Genomic DNA, 17,910 nt, shown 5'->3' on the forward strand with positions numbered 1-17,910 from the left:
ACATCGGACTGGAGCAAGAAAAAGTTTCCCCAACGGGGTACTTAGCTTTAAGCGGAAAAGAAAGTCTTCGGACTGAAGTTTTTCAGAAAAAATCGTCAGGAGTCAGCCGACCGACACTTGCGAACTGCTATCACCGCACGGCAAGAAAGACTGGAGAAGATGGCGTCGGCTGTCAGCTTTGTACTCCTGGCGCTCTGACATCAGGGAGCATGGCTGAACAGCCGACGCCGGACCCAGACTTTGGGATTCTGGCCAACCAAGGAGAGAACCCTACAGTCATGACTGCAACAGTGAAACACGATGAACATCTGATTCCTCTGGCTGACTGCTGAGTAAGCAAGGGAGGAGTACCTGAACCTACGACATTCTTGCAATTTACAAGAGTAACTAATTTAGCAACAGTGTGCAGCTAGTTCAACAAATGGTCTTTGACAGCTCCCTAACAGCCAGGCCAGGAAATAAATCGAAAAGAACTTTTAAAAAACTATACAGGGATTCTCAAAGAAAGATGTTATTCAGGATCAGTGAATACAAATATCATCCTGAAAAAATGAATTGCAATAAAATGTACTGTGGGCATAAAAGGTACATACATTCTTTGAAAAAGAAGCTTCAGCTGAAAAAAAATCATTTCAAAATGTCAACGTTCTCCCATCAGGCCATTTAATGGTAGAAAAAATGTTAACCACTTAGACTGACAGACATTATTAGATTGAGAGACATTATTACTGCACAAAATATCAAAGCATGATTAAAACAACATTGTCAAAGTATCATGGTCTTTTAAGTTTTCAAACCCACAGCGAGTATAACCCCTATCAACCCCACTCAATTTAAAAAACTACTCAAAATTATTTAACAAACTTATGGCTTTGCTCATGTAACAGTCCAAGCTAGCAAAGAACAACTACTACTATTTCTCCCCTACTCATAAAAATACCTCAATAACTTATTTCTACACCTTTTTCCCTTAAACTATCTACCCTTTACCATGCATAACTAGATAGCAACATCCTACTAACAAACAGTAACTGCCCCCATCAAAAAATGTTTCCCATCCCACAACGGTTCTCACCCTAACCTCCCTCTCCCTCACTTCTCCTTTACTCTCTTTTTTACCACTACTGAACAGAAACTGATTATAAAATTACTTGCCTATACTAATTCTTTTCTTTTATTACTAACTGTAAACATATACTTTATATTTTTTTACCAACTTTTAACCATGGTTGAAGTAGTTACCCTAAGGCTTATCTCTCACTATATCTAGGCTATCTGTAATATTGCAAGATCATGAAAACTGTGCAAACTATGTGTGTCTTATTACTGATTGTATTAGTACTTTAATTACTATATAGGTTCATAGGTAGGTACTAGGCTATTGGCCCTAGGGCCTGTATAAGCCTAGCCAAATGTTGCCCTGGCTTTTGCCACCCAAGAAAATTATTCTCCTGTGCCCCTGTCAAGCAGAGCCACAGAAGTGATCCCCGTGGTGAATTTCCTATCTCCCATCCAATCATCAAGATTTTTCTTGAAGAGTGCTAATGAGGAGCTTTGTTTGATATAGATAGGTAGTTTGTTCCAGAGTATGGGAAGTCTCTGAGACAGGAATCTATCCCTCCAGCATGAGAGTGTAGCTCGGAGGGATTGGGATTTCTTTACGTAGAGCATGACTAACAGCTCTGGGTATGACACAGCTTTGTATGTTAGGCAGAGATCGCCTCTGAGTAGGTGATATGCGACAGAGTAAAGCTGGAGTTTTTTGAGACTGTCTGCATAGGGCATCTGTTTGAAGCTGGTAATCCTCTTTGTAAGGTATTTCTGTGGCCTTTCCAGTTGTTGTAGATGTCTTGTGAGGTACATACCAAAAGGGGCTTTGTACTCTATAATGGGTCTAATGAGTGATGAGTAGAGGGGAACAATGAACTCTTTTTTCCTGGATGAGAAACCTTTTGTGATGAGGTGTGCCATGTAGAAGGATTTCCTGACTACTGTGGCAATGTGATTATCAAAGGAGAGACTACTGTCCACCTGTGTCCCAAGGTCTCTTATCACACTTTTGGTGATAAGTAGACTACCACCTATGTGGTAGTTTATGGGTACAGAGTTTTTACCAAAAGGGATGACAATGCTCTTTTGGCATTGAGCTTGAGGCCATGGCTTTGACACCAGGCATCTGTCTCAGTGAGGCCCTTTTGTAGGATGTCCACATCATTAGGAGATTTGATTATGGCTCCTAGTTTGCAGTCATCTGCAAAATTTGTTAGCCAAAGACCTGTGTTAGCCTGTACTTCAGAGACGTAGATACCAAACAGGAGGGGACCCAAGACTGAACCCTGTGGTACTCCACTTGTCACTGGTCTGAAGTTGGATTTAGAGTCTGCTACTTTCACAGTGTGGATTCGGTCAGTGAGCCAGTTGGCAACCCATCTTGTGACGTAGGGATTTATACCTAGTTTAGTGAGTTTGTCTATAATTCCAGAGTGGGGGATGGTGTCAAAAGCCTTGGCGAGATCTAGATAGGCTGTGTGTACCACCTTACCCTCATCTACAGCTTTGGTGACCGCTTCAAAGAAGTCTATCAGGTTTAGTAGACATGATCTGCCTTTTACAAACCCAAACTGGGTAGGGTCCAGAGTTTGGAGATTACCAGTGTCATTGTTTATAAGTTCCATGATGATACATTCCATAGCCTTGCAGACTAGGCTCGTCAGGCTGATGGGGCGATAGTTGCCAGGGTCCATGGTGGCTCCCCCTTTGTGGAGTGGGATAACGATTGCTATGCGCCATTCAGTGGGCACAAAGCCTGAGGTGAGGCTATGATTGAACATGGTACTTAGGTGGGGTGCCAGTTCTTTCTGTACTTCATGTAGAATGCAGCCTGGGATGTTGTCAGGTCCCAAGGATGCTGTGTTCTTGGCTTTGGAGAGTGTGTTTTTTACCTCTGCAGCTGTGACTGCAGGAACTTTCCATTCTTCCGGTATAGAGATGGGCCCTTTAGGGGGTGAGAGAGGGGTCAAGTTAGCACTGAACCTATCTGCCAGGATGTTGGCAATATCAGTTGGCTCTGTATATTTAGTGCCATTGTGCTGTAACTCAGAGCAGATCTGAGTGTTGCCAGTGAGATTCTTGACATAGCTATAGAATGTTTTGTGGCTGTCTTTAGAAACAGTGGCAATTTTGTTTTCGTAACTAGCTTTGGAGGATTTTATGAGGGATCTCAGCTTCTTACTGAAGCTGACCACGGAGTTCCTCCAATCATGGGATTTTACTCTTTTTTGCAACAGTTTCTTTCTTCTGTTGTAGAGATTGTTTATAGCAGAGGACCACCAGATTGGCTTCCTTTTTTTGGAGGATAGCATCTTGGCTCTGTTAAAGATTGCACGATCCATGCACTAGTGTAAGTGCTTAAGAAGTGCAACTGTATAGGATTCAGCAGTCATATCTCTACTGTCTGTCAGCATGGGTGTCGTGAAGTTTGCCACTTCTGTCTTAAGAAGCGTGAAGTTGGCTCTGGAGAAATTTTTTAAGGTGGTTTCTCTAATGGGGGGTGGGGGGGTGGGGCTTGGATGTGGATGTCTAGGGTGATTTGCTTGTAGTCGGATCTGACCAACGAGGAATTGACCTCTATTGTGGAACACCGGTTGCCCATGTTGGTAATGACCAGGTCTAGGATATTGCTGCCCCTGGTGGGGGTGTGGATAAGTTGATCCAAGGCATTAGAATTTATGAATTCCAGAAAATGTTGAGCACAAGAGTTGGTACATGAGTAGTTTTCCCAGTTAATGGTGGGATAGTTGAAATCATCCATTATTAGGGTGTTAGGTTGTACCCTAATATTTTCCAGAGTATCAAGAAATGAGGAGTGGGAATCCTGGGGCATGGTGGGGGATCTGTAGCAAGCTACAATTTGCATTGCGTTTTGCCCAGAGTTAGTTGCACTTGGATAATCTCAGATGCATTATGCTGAGCAACTAGCCTGGAGGTGTGGATATCCTTAATGAATATTGACACGCCTCCACCTTTAGTGCTTCGGTCCAAGTTAGGTGGCCGAAAGGTGTGGTATGAATTATAGCCTGGTAATGCAGGGGTGCTCTCTAGAGCCTTGAACCAGGTCTCTGTCACTGCACAGATGTCAATGTTCTCCATTTTAAGGAGTGCCTCGAGTGAGTGCATTTTGAGGTTTAGACTTCTAGCATTGAGTAGCATTACCCTCAGATTTTGCTTGCTTGTACCTGTTACGGTGGTGAATTTGTCATTTGAATCTTGCCTAAAAAAGGCACTATAGGGGTGGCAAGAGCCTTAGCCAGTATCCGGAATCCCAAGGGTGACAGGTGCAGGTCATCTCTGGCAAAGCATTGTGGTTTGTCGATCATATCATCCCAGGCAGACAGATACTGGATCCCCTTAGAATGACACCAGAAGCTTAGCCAGTTGTTGAAGTCAATCATTTTGTCCTTGTACTGTGGTATCATTCTGTGTGATGGCAGGATGCTACTCAGGGCTAGGGTCATACCTGCGTGGGCTACAAGATCAGAAAGCTCCTCCATGTCTCTTTTCATGTAGTCCAGGGAGGTACGTCTCAGGTCATTCACACCAACATGGACAATGACAGGGTCATATGTGTACTTGCTGTGGCGTGACCTGAGTACATGCGTTATGTGACGGATCCTGGCACCTGACAGGCAGCTGACAGTGACTTTCTCCTTGTTTAGCCTGGTAAGTGGAACATCAGTGTGCCTGACTATACAGTCACCTATGACTAGAGTGTTAGGTATGTTGTTATGCCTTATGGGCTGTCGTTGAGTGGCACAGTGAGTTTGTGGGTTATGTGTCATTTGGGTTGTGTTGGGAGGTGGAGTTTGCTTACGTTTCTGCTTTGGAGGTCCCTGTTGCTTGGGCAGATTTTTTTTGAGAGTCTCCACGAATGTAGGTGTGTGTTTTGTGTTTATATGTGTGTGTTTTGGTGGTGTAGGTTTTGAGGGACTATGTGATGAGTGTGGTGTGGTGCAAGTGTTTACCTTCTCCTCTTGACTGTCTAGTCCAGTCTTAGGTGAAGACAGCTTTGCTTCCAGTTTGGTTATATAAGTGTATCTCTCACAGGTTATTGTGTTGGGTCTTAGGAGGAGAGGGTTGTCTGTGTACATGAGGCAATTGCTGCATTGTCCCAAGATGCTCAGATTCATCAGGTAGACAGGAGAAAACATCGGGAGCTGACACTTAGACATGCCTGGATAGGTGCTTATTTATTAAGTACTAAAAACTGTTTTCCTCTAGACAAGTGAGGAAAGTTGAGTGCTGTAGTCATTTGTAGCTTATTTAGTGCCTACAATGAGTTCTGAATAAGTGCTGAGCTCAAAGAAACAGATTTGAGTGCTGAAACTAGAAAACTGGCTAGTTCTTAGAAAAAAAATTAAGCTAGAAGGCTTCCCTCCAACACAGAAAGACTTGAGGGCTCAGAAGCTTACAAACAGTCCTGGATACAGCAAATCTGTATCTGGACTAGACAACTTATAGGTAAGGCAGGAAACAAGCTTAGAAATTTTTTTTTTTTTGTAAAGGAGGAGCAGAAGCTAACTGGATTGGCCTTCTCAAATGTTCTCCCTGGAATAGGTAGAATGAGGTAATGACACTAGACTGGGAGAAGTGTCCCAGATCAAATTTACAGTAGGGGTGGGCAACTGCAAAGCCACCAAGTATAAAAACAGGATACCAAGAGGGAGGGAGGGTGGAAAACAAAAATCAGAACAAACAAACCCAACCAGATGCTTAACATGTTTCTTCCACTGTATAAAAATCATCACTATGCCTAAGTTTTTTATGTATTGCTAACTATGTGGAGCTTTTCTCCCCGGGCTTCCACTGAAAATGGGTTTCAACTCAGTCGGACTTTCCCAATAAACAAATGTAAAATAAATAAATAAAAATCAGTATAAGATTTTTCACTGCACCACCCATAATGATGTGCATATATAGTTTATTCTGAGATGTTATTCTGGGAAACAAAGTATGTGTAGGTAACACAAAGTCCATGCTAATGGCAGAGTAAAAATGTTACATTCTAAAGATAAAAAAGGAAGTAGTAAGCATGCAAATTCGTACTACAGACTAGTACTGTACAATTTTAACAAGGGATAAGAATGTCAGATTCATCTTGAAATGCTCAGGAAATCAGTCAGAAAGTCCTGCCTTTCATCTACTAGTTGAGTTTTATAACAGATCAACATCAATATTGCAATAAATTAGCAACTATCATGCAGTCTCTGTTGTTTTTCATTCTCTGTGGCCCAGGCCATGCCTGAAAAGGATCCTCAGACAAGCACACCTACCCAATTAATAAATTTAAAAGTAGAAGTAAATATTTATGATGTGTAAAAGTCACTCTCAATGGCTACACATTTTCTATAAAATTTTATGTACTTTAAGAAGCAGCAGTTTTCACATGTGGTTCATGTGCTGATAATATAAATGTATTTTAGTATAACCAGTGATATACTTGAAGCTGATGGTAGTGTAGTCCTTAAGTTTTTTTTTTTAAGAACATCTTATCCACTGCTACCCACTTAGGCTCAAAAATTGCTGTACAACCATTATTTGCTAAACAAAATGTTTAATACAGAAAAAAATCATAAAGCAACTTCCTGCAGTTGGAAGACCCTTGTTAGTAGAGGGTTGCCCCTTACAAATAAAGTTCACTGATGCATAAAACCAGCAATAAATTTAGAAATATATTTGCATAGGTTGAGTCTACTTTTTATATGGTGTGTGTTTTCAAGCTCTTTCATTTCTTCAGCTGCAAGTATATATTACTAAATATTCTTTTTTGTCCCTTTTTTGCAATATATGATTTAGGAGTTCTGGTCAATGCCCATGACAGACACAATTTCTATAAACATATTGAGAATGGATGTCTAGATAGTGTAAGACAGAATATTGTTAAGTATAGAAAGTTTACAAAATAAAAACCTTGTTTTTCTCTTTTGCTTATATCACACATTCTCTTATATAGTCTTGCCTGGATTCTGGTGGTGAGGCTGACAAACAAGAGGAGAGTGGCATTAAAAGGCCAGCAGACCTGGCACATGAAAGCCAAGGGGTTAGAAAGATGCTGCATAATGCAACCATGGCACACTCAACAGCAAGGCATTTAGCCACACTTCCTGCTGTGCAAGGATAATGTCCTCCATGTATACCATACGCAAGGGAAAAATAAACAGCCTGGAAAACAGCATCTAGAGACTGTTGGTTACTTATGTTATGGAGGCAGAACAGACAAGTACCAGTGCAGCAGCCCAAGGCAGGGAATCTCATTTCTGTGCACCAGACATACACTCATACAGCACGATGTAGGGCTACATATATTGCCTGGAATACAATACTGGCACTGCCATCTGCAACTGCTGGTTGTTTATCCTGAAATAACAGAAGCTATGCACAAGCAATGCTACCATCAGCAGAGGCAAGGGAGGGCAAGAGATGCTGAAGTCAATACCACATCAACCCGGCACCACAGTCCCAGCAGTATCACTCTTATACAATGACATGGCAGGCAGGGCAGAACACAGTACAGTGGGGCTCAGCAAAGTGGTAAACTAGTTCATATAAAGGGTTAATGCTGAAGTGCTACAGAATCTAACCTGCCATGCACACTATGACATTCTATAATAGAGGTATATCATGTGCAGTTACAAACACCTTATGAGCTGAAACAGCAGATGTGTCCACTGCACAGTGGTCACTTCCTACTCCAATGTCTGGAAATTATAGATTCTAACAGTGTCATCCCTGTACTGGCCACAGCTTCAAATGTGGAGGACTTCTGTAAGTTGGCTATGCTTTCGCTGGTGGGACATTTCTACAAAGCGATGATGTGTAACTGCCCATCCTGTATGATACAATCTGTGTAGGGTCCCTGACATACATCCTCCCCCCTCATGTATTGTCTGATGACCTGAAGAATGAAGTCTATGTACAGGGCTATGTGGATGCTGGTGAAGGACACTGCAGCGGAAAGTGGTCAAAGACTCAGTCCACCTTATGTAATACTAGAATTCAAGAAGACAGCAATCAGGGTATCAAGAAATGCATTTCCTAAAGAAGTGCTAGAGGGCTGCCTTTTCCAATCATCCAGATCATCTGTAGGCAGGTACAATGTCACTACCTGGGAACCCTATACAGAACAGAAACCACGTTTGGTCTCCAGGTACAGATTGTACTTGCCTTTCTACCAGTAGAAAAGGTTGTGCCTCCATCCTGGACATTGCATCTGCCATGCCTGTCAATGCAAGGAAGCTGAGAACATTTTTGGACGACAATTGCATCACAGGAAAATCTAAAAAATACAGGCTGCACACTGGGGAAGTAGCTGATATCGGCCTACCCTCTATGATTTTGAGAGCTATATAAGCTCATTACATGACTATGCCCTGCACCAATAACCACAAGGTGGCCTGGTACTGATGCCTTAACATACTTCTGCTTTGGCCACATGAAGCATCACCTGAACTACTAGACATCCGATACCTAAAACAGAATTTCCTAACAGGAGTCATTTCTGTGACGAACTGCCATTACCCCAACAAGATGTGAAGTGCAAGCTAAGCAACACTGCCTAAAGGGGGTTGTGGCACACATGACATGGCATGTTATGAACAAGGACTTCCTAAATGCTGTGATACATTACTAAAGACTGTTGCCCCTACATGTATATATTGCACCAAATATGCACATTTCCTCTTGCTCCCAAACCTGAAATAAAGTTTATTTCCACATTGATACCAAACCCCTCTGTTGTTGTCACTTAGACCCTTTTCTGGTTAAGTGGTCCCATTGCAATTGCATATACTTACCCAGTATTGGCCTATGGCAACATGACAACACAGTGTGGGTGTGCATTTGCTAGCTAATGTGAATGTGTGCTGCAGCCCCTGGTCCATGGGACACTACTGCAGGACAAACTACTATCTACACCATCAGTTGCCTGCAGCCAATATTCCCCTAACCTCACAGCCATTGTCCATCTTGCTTACTTAGGTAGGACAGTAGCATAAAGCAGAAATGCCTGGCAGAGTTCTCATGAAGTAGCAGTGTGTAACAAAAATGTATTTAGTTTCAGAAGTAATCTAAAAGGTGCAACATGTATTCGCCTTTATTTAAAAGAATTTGGAAAGAACACAGGTAAGTTGATCACTTCATTGATGTTTGCCTCAGAGGCTATTTTGGGCAGAAAGTAACTCTATCCTATTGAATATCACGTACGGTGATTTTGAAGAGAGTGCTTGGAGTTCAGAAACTCACCTTTCTGAAGTGATGTCCACTACAAAGATTGTCTTCCAAGACAGAAACCTGAGAAAAGACTTGGCTGAAGGCTCAAAGGGAGGATCAGTCAAACTCTGCAATAAAAGTATAAGGTTCCACAGAGGAGTAGGATATTTAATCGGAGGTTGAAGCAAAAAAATGTTCCTTTAAGGAAGGCTTTGCATAACTTGGAACAGGCTAGGGGAAAGCAAAATCTTCAGTATGATAATTAGAAATGGCTGCTAGATGAACTTTGACAGTAGAAAAACTAGCTCCTCCTTGAAAAACTGAAGCAAGAAAATCTAAAACAGCATGGATAGGTGAAGTAAAGGGATCCAATTCTCTCTGATAACCCCAATATGAAAATGTATTCCATTTGCTTTTATATGTTTTTCTAGTGGAAGCTTTATGGGATGATACAGAATGTAGCAATCTTGGGAAGAAAGCCTGGGCTGTCTAGCCAACATTGGAATTGGAGAAACTATGTGATCAGTTTTGAGTCCTTGAAGGTCCAGGTGAGCCATCCCTGTGTGGTGGGTGATCAGATCTGTAGAGGGAATACAGTGTCCAAGGAGGACATAGGAGATGAGACCAAAGGAAGGGGAACCAAACTTGACAAGCCCAGAAGGGGGCAATGAGGACAACCTTGCTCTTCAGCCAGAATGCTTTCTGAAGAAATGTGGGGATCAGGAGCAAGGGGGAATAAGTGTAAAGGAAACCAGAGGGCCAAACGTGGACTACAGCATCTCTCAGTGACCCACCCCCGTTTAGGGCAAATAACCTGCTGCACTTGTTGTTGAGGGGGGAGAGGCAAAGAGATCACAGCAAAGTTGACAGAAATTGATTTCTTGATTGACAGACCACTCATGAGGCATCAGAAACGTCCTGCTGAGTTTGGCAGCTAGCACAATGGATTTCCCAGGTATGTGCACTGCTTGAAGAAAGTGTTTGGAGAAGATCGTCCACTGCCACAGTCTCATTGCTTCTCATCAAAGGGGGTAGTATCAGGTTCCCCCCTGTTTGTTGATGTACCAAACCACTGACATGTTGTCCACTTGGATAACAGCTGTCCCTAGAGGGAGACTGTTCTGAAAAGCCAGCAAGGCTACAAGGATCGCCCTCATCTCTAGGACATTGATATATAAATTGTTCTATTCTGGGGACCACGTGCCTTGGATAGTCAGTCCCAAACAATGCACCTTTCCACCCTAATGGAGAGGTATCCCTGGTCACCATGGCTACTGGTGGTGGAAATACAAAGGAACGACCCTGACAAACTTCACTGGACTTGAGCCATTAAAAAAGCGAGAAAGTTTTATAGGATGGGACATAGGCTGTTGAAGAATTGACCACTGAACTGCTATAATCCACTGAAGAACACACATGTGCAAATGAGCAGTTGGTAATAAGGTAATAGCCACAGCCATTGATCCTAAGGCCTGAAGAACCAGTTTTGCTGGGGGAGAAGGGTGTGAAAGTGTATCTCTAACATGCAGTCTTAAGGACTGTACTCTTTTTTGGGACAGAAAGGTCAACAGACTGGTGGTATCCAGGTGATCTGTATAATCTCAGAGACTTGAACTGATTGTAGATGGGAGTTGGCAAAACTGACTGTGATCTCAAGAGACTGACATGATAAGAGTAAGTAGTTCTAGACATTTTGAGGACATGCCTGGTTGGGGCATTGAGAATCCAGTCATCTAAATAAGGAAACACTCTGAATCCATGCAGTCTAAGATTAGCTGCTACCACTGTCATGCATTTGGTGAACACCTTGAGGCTGTGGTGAAACCAAAGGGCAGGGATATGAATTAATGAAGACTGGCCCCCAACTGAAAGCGTAGATATATCCAGGGCTGCCTGCTCATTTTGATGCAACAGCACACATTCTGGCAATCTACAGAGCACATTCAGTCATCAATCTGTAGAAGAGGTAGAATGGACTGAACCGTGACCATCCAGAACATGGACTTCTTTATAGAATGATTTAGATTGCTGAGATCCGGAATGTGCCTCAGTTCTTGTTTTATTTGGCACTAAAAAGAATCTTGAGTAAATTTCAAATCCTCTTTGGTCTAGTGGGACCTCTTAGATAACTCTTTTGAGTAGCAGCTTTTGTACTGCTAGGGCTGCTAACTCCCACTGATTGGGTGGAACGGCCGGGAGATTTTTCCATTTGGGTGGCAAGATTTGCAAAAAGGGAATGAAATTACGCTAGATATAATCTTTTGCACTCAAGTGTCTTTTGTGAGAGATGCCCACACTTCTGGATGCAGAGACAAGTGCCTCCCAACTGCCTCCAGAGAACAGCAGTCGGGCAACCCTTCAGGAGCACTGAAAGGGTCTATCAGAAAAAGAACCTTGAAATTCTTGGTTTTGCGTGCCTCATCTGCTGCGAGCATGGCATCATCATTGGAACTTCCCTCTGCATCTGGGAGAAGTTTCCCCTCCAGAGTCTTGAAAAGGTCCTTGTGACTTTCAGAACCACATCTTTTTACCTCCATGTTGACCTCTAGAGAAGGATCTCTGTGGGGTAGAAAACTAGATTCGCACAATAGATAAGGCCTTTCCATCTTGCTCATCATGGGGGAGTATTTCTTTTACTGTGGAGCCAAACACAGAAGATCCATAAAAGGGAACACTGGTGAAAGAAAACTTAACAGGCTCTGCAAAGTCACACAAACACATCCAGGCATGCCTCTTGATGGCTATGGCTGAACCCGGCACCCATGAGGAACCTTGTGCTGCATGAGAAATTAACCTCATGGACGCATTGGAAACCGAATGAAGGGTGGCCAGCTGAGAAGAAAAACATTTAAGTTTCTCCGCCAACATGGACCTTGGAATAGACTGAGAGTTCCTTTATCAGATCTTTCTGCAATCTGGTAAAATGTGCAAGGCAGATAAGTGACTGTAAAGCAAAGGTCACTGAGGCATAAAAGCCCTTTCCAAACCTGTCTATTTCTCTGGACTCTATTGGGGGATGAAAAAAGACTTTTGTTCAGCTAGGTCCTTTTTAGTGGTAACTGTGATAGCCATGGCATCCATAGGAACTCCCTTACTGGAATGAAGTCTGTCCTTGGGTGGAACAAGAAATTTGTCTGTGTGATGTGGAACTGGTTCTATGGCATCTGGCTCCTTCCATGCTCGGTGAGACATAAGATCTATAAGGTCATCCACTGGAGGGGTAACCCATGATGTAAGAAGGAACATTCCTGCAGGCTTCTAGGAACACTGACTCCTCCTGGGAAGGCGGATGGGAAGACGATCTACCTTGCTGGCTAGGGATCTCTAGAATGTCTCCAAATAAGACATCTTCTGTTAGAGATCTTCGGGACCCCTCCCCTTCACTGAAGTAGATGTCTTAGGTTAAAGATTAGTGAAGGGAATCTATGCACCTCCTTTTACACTATTTATTTCGGGAACCTCCTCATTGAGATGATCTGGAGAGGCATTGGAAGATAGAGAAGTTCTTGTGCAGGAACTGCCTGGAAGCTCATACAGGCTGGCTGTCCCTGAGGGATAGAGTGATGAGGCTCAGGTCAGATCAGAAGGAGGTATGGAGGTAGGTTCCAAATATGTAAGAGTAGAATGCACTCTCAGTTGAGAGAAAGCCCTCTCTACCACATCGAAAACAGAAGTACTAGGCAAAGCTATTGTCAGCCTCACCGGAGCTGAACCTCCAGGTGCTGCTAAGCTCCAACCCTGCCCAGGCTCCTGCGGTTAGGGAGAAGTTGGACCTGAGCTGTCTAACGCTGAGGCTTTGAGGGGAAGCAACAGCTAAGAAAACCTCGGCGTGAAGGACATCTCCCAAGACCCAGTGCCAATGCTTCTGCTCAGAGACTCATCTGGCTCTAAAGGAATTGGTGCCAAATGAGTAAGGGACACTGTGAGTCAAAGAAGAAGCTCTCTTCAGATCCAACGTTTCAACTCTCAGGGCTCTCAGATGCAAGGGGTCCAAAATCGTTCGACAAATTGGAGAAGGAAAGATAAAAAAATGGGTAATAGGTTGAAGACTCACGGATCTGATGGGAGATGGACATGGTAAAACTCCCATCTGGATCTGAGCTTTGAGGAACTTCCTCATCCTCCTATCCACATCTGCTTCAGACAGGCTTCAAAATGACCCGATAGAAGATGTAGGAGGAGGAAAGAACTCTCTTTTGGGTATCTCCTGCAAGAATGGAGATTGGAGCCTAGAGGAAACAGGCTGGGGAGATAAGTGGGGAATTCAGTGCTGAGGAGACTTTCACATTCTAAATGTCGGATCTGAAGAAGTTGGATCCGAATGTTTAGGTAGTTTGGCAGGTGGCTCCAATCCATTAAGCAGATTTAAGAGACCAGACAGGGGAGCATTTCTTATGCTCCCTGGGCTCTGTAGTTGATCTGGATTTCTTGGTAGGGGATTGAGCCCCTGAGAAAGGAGCTAAAGAATAAGGAGCAGAAGCAGGCAGCAAATCCTTTAAAACTAATTTGTTCTGACGGTCACTTAGGGCCTGAGAGTTGAAACCCACACAAATTTGACAGGGGTTTCAAACTGAGCTGCTCTTAAGACATAGACTCGCTCCTTGTTGGCATCAGAGTTAGAAATCCTATGCCCACAGAAGTGCACTTTTTAAATCCTGTTGGCTTTTCAGCCATCTTAAAAAATATTTTAAGAAGAAGGAAAGGAGATTATTTTTTTTTATAACAGAGGAAAAAAAAGGTTAGGTTTGAAAGTGATATATATTTCTACAATGCTGCTGCTGATGTATTACTTCAGTTCTGACATATATTTTGCCATTCTAATACCACATCATGTCAAGAGGTCTAATAAATAACACAAACAAAGACAGAAGATAAGGTCTAACCTCTGTGATGTCTATATTCAAATGGAATTCTCTGTAACTTTTATGTACCAAATGACATGACATGCCAGTCATGCTAGCTACCACATTAACATTATATACGCTATCTACAGAATTAATGGAAGATTTCTTTGGAGAGCTGGTTAATACACTGGAGTTAAAACATGATAACTATTTCATCCTTGTAGAAATCTGTGTTAGATGCATGCACTTCTGTTGGTTTACAAATCACTATAAACAAGATAGTTTACAAATCAGTGTAAACAATATAGTTTGCAACAACTTTAAATAGAAGTGTGTTCAGTTATTTACTGACAAACTATATAAGGCTGATGCACAATCACATCTACTCTGATATATGTTCTGAATAGACTATATCCCAAAGTCTTTAGCTTTCACATGACACCACCATCTACAGTGAGACATTACACATGGCTATCAGAGAAGTAAAGCCTGCACCGCTTACTGAATTCCCATACTACTCGGAGTTAGCTTCACTGTCTTATTTACTTCTGGGGTTGGGAATGCTTCTAGATCCCTTAACTATAAATACCATAATATTAATCACCTTGTTTTCAAACAGATAGTCTGGAATTCTGAATAAAAGCATTAATTTGACATACATGCCACATCCTTGTCCTCTGCCCACACCCATGTGCACATGCATGAGCACGCACACTCACACACACACACACACACACACACACACACACACACACACACACATATACAGACAAGCACAGATATACACACACACACACACACACACACACACACACACACACACACACACACACACACACACACACACAAACATATACAGACAAGCACAGATATACATACCTGTACATCTTCTTGGTTTCACTAGTATTTTTTGTCTCACTTTGTATTGCATGGCTCTTCTCCTTTAAGCTGTATAAATGGATTTCTACTGAACCTTGACTACATCATTCTTCCCTCTTTGTTCAACAGGTTCACCAGAAACATCCCTGAAGCATACACATAGCAGGCTCCTCCAACTGGCAGTCTGAGTCCACTCAATCCACCCACCATTTATTTAGGACAGTCTACCACCTCTGCATTTGTGCTTTAACTGTTAGGGGCATCCAGTCTTCTGCGTGTATTTTAGCCTGCATAGTGACTAGTCTAAAGACAAGTGCTTCAGTGTCCTAGTTTGTAAGCAATAGTTTTATAGTCTGTAAACCCTCCTCCACTGGCATCCTACTGGTTAGCTTTTACTCTCTACTTCCTAACAGACACTGACATTTACTCATACTGCTCTTACTCAAACTATTTCTTTCTCTTATATTTTCCTCACTTCTTCTAGACTTGCTATTCCCATTATTTATATTCTCTTGTCTTTCTTTAGTGGAACTGCATCCCTTCAAGGAATTCATCTTTGGTCTCCCCCCTTCCCTTTCTTATTTCTCCTTGCCCGAGACAGTTATTAAACCACTTTCAGCTCTGAGCTACTATTTGTGCACAGTACATACTGACTCAGTGCACTCAACTGTCTCTTTAGTGCGTTTTCATTTTACTATAAAAGTGCCTCTGGAGGCAAATATATACATATGCAGCAGTGAAGTCTGCCATTTAAACACCAGTCTGTGGGCTATAATTTTATGTAAATTATACATATTATGGCAGCCTAAAACAAAGAACTTTCTTAGACTACAGCAGTCCCATTGGTATTTTCTCCTTTAACTGTGCTCAATTAACTGTTTTTAGAAGTCCACTGCCTCCGTTGCTTAAGTTTAATTCTCTTCTTGTGTAATCACTTTGAGTTCTGAGACAGTATTTTTCCAGAGCTGCACTACTGAATTCTGGCTTACTTTTTCTCAGTTTTGCAATCTGTGGGATAGCATTTGGACTTTGCGTTCAAAGTCCATAGAAATCTCCTTACATTATACAGTTCTTCAAACAGTCAAGTGCAATGTTTTACTGTTATCACCATTGGTAAGGTCAAGTGATATTGGGCTAACTCTCCTACTAAAACCATGTCCTAGAGCAACAAAATCAAGACGTTAATCTATTAGCTCAGATGCCTTTTAAACTGCATTGTTTCTTTTACTTATATCTCTCAGCAGATTTATGGCTGTCTGACTTAAGTCACTGATTGTTTGTTTTTTTTTTCTCTGTCTCTGCAATGAAGTCACTGATTCTTTTTTGTTTTTTTTTCTCTGTCTCTTTGCAATGTTTTCGACCCACTTTGCTCCAGTCTTCTGTGTGTTCTTGATGTGAGGTGACAACACTACCACTGCACCACTGTGCCTTCCAAAGAAACTTTGGACCATTTGGAAAAAAAAAAGCTACAGAGGAAGTACGAAAATATAAAAACCAAAATCTAGAGATTTTTAAAAGGCATAAAAAAGAAATATGGACATGACAAAGAGAGATCTGATATGGTGCAATATTTATGCAAAGAAAAAGGCCAAATTAATCGGTACAAAAAAAGCAGCTCCAAAGATATTTGAAAAGAAATACAGGCAAAGGCATCTAGATATGGAAAATTTCACAATACAAAAAATAAGATCACAAACAGGGAATGTAGAACAGAAAATTAGTAAAGCAGAAGTTAAAAAATAGAAACTGAAGTTATGGAATACCTGTAAAGTAAAGGATTTAGTGTAGAAAGTCTAACACAGGGTATATAACAGCATGATGGAAAAACAGTTCCCCCAATTAAGGAGAAACAGTAGGAGCAGGAGATTTCTGAAGAAGAAATATGGACATGGGAAAGAGAAAGAGATTTAATATGGTACAGTAATTATGCAAAGGAGAAAGCAAAACTAATCAATACAAAAAGAGCAGCAGGAAAGATATTTGAAGAGAAATACAGGCAAAGGCATCTGGATATGGAAAATTTTACAACACAAAAAATAAGAAAACAAGGAGGAAAAGTAGAAAAGAGGATTTGTAATGGAGAAGTTAAAGAAATAGAAACTGAAGCTATGGATTACCTCCGAAGTGAAAGATTTAGTATAAAAAAATCTAATTTTGATAACATCACAGCAGGATACACTAATGTATCCCCAATTTAAGGAGAAACCAGTGGAGCAGGAAACATGTGATCATTTGCCATATGAAGATACTTTGGAGCCTTCCACAGGAAACCAGTACAAAAGTTTAGCTGAAGTCGTACAGCAAGAGAAGGAACAGGAAACCGTGGCAACTCTGACACAGTGTTGTGAAATGATAGGCCAGTGAGTTCCCATATGAAAGAGCAACGGGCAAGCTATGTCAAACCCAGAGCTGTTGGACATGCTCCACTTAAAGAAATCCCAATCCCTCCAATCTACTCACTCTAGGGACCTAAACCTTGTCACCACAATAAACAGAACATGCTGGAGGGATAGATTCCTGTCCCAGAGAATTCCCATACTCTGGAACAGAATACCTATCTATGTCAAACAGAGCTCCTCATTAACACTCTTCAAGAAAAATCTTGATGATTGGATGGGAAATGGGAAATTCACCCCGGGGATCACTTCTGTGGCTCTGCTCGACAGGGGCACAGGAAAATAATTTTCTTGGGTGGCGAAAGCCAGGGTACATTTTTTGGCTAGGCTTGTATGGGCCCTAGGGCCGATAGCCTAGTACCTACCTATGAACCTATGAACAACACTGGATGAAACTGAGGAGAATGTGGTGCAGGAAGATGCTCTGGAACTTTTTGTACAATGCCCGCAGGAAATGGAGAACAAAGAATATGCCCTCAATTTAGAAGAAAATTATCTAAGAGAAAAGTTGCTTGATTTAAGAGATG

General features: G+C 41.9%; 1 long non-coding RNA gene across 1 annotated transcript in view; it reads right to left on the reverse strand.

The window, feature by feature from the left end:
• Positions 1 to 17,910, reverse strand: part of LOC122801967 — a 1,870,547-nt gene that overhangs the window by 1,411,514 nt on the left and 441,123 nt on the right. The window lies entirely within an intron of this gene.

The sequence above is a fragment of the Protopterus annectens genome, chromosome 5.part0, assembly GCF_019279795.1.
Source record: "Protopterus annectens isolate FY-2018-M chromosome 5.part0, PAN1.0, whole genome shotgun sequence".
Taxonomy (NCBI): domain Eukaryota; kingdom Metazoa; phylum Chordata; order Ceratodontiformes; family Protopteridae; genus Protopterus; species Protopterus annectens.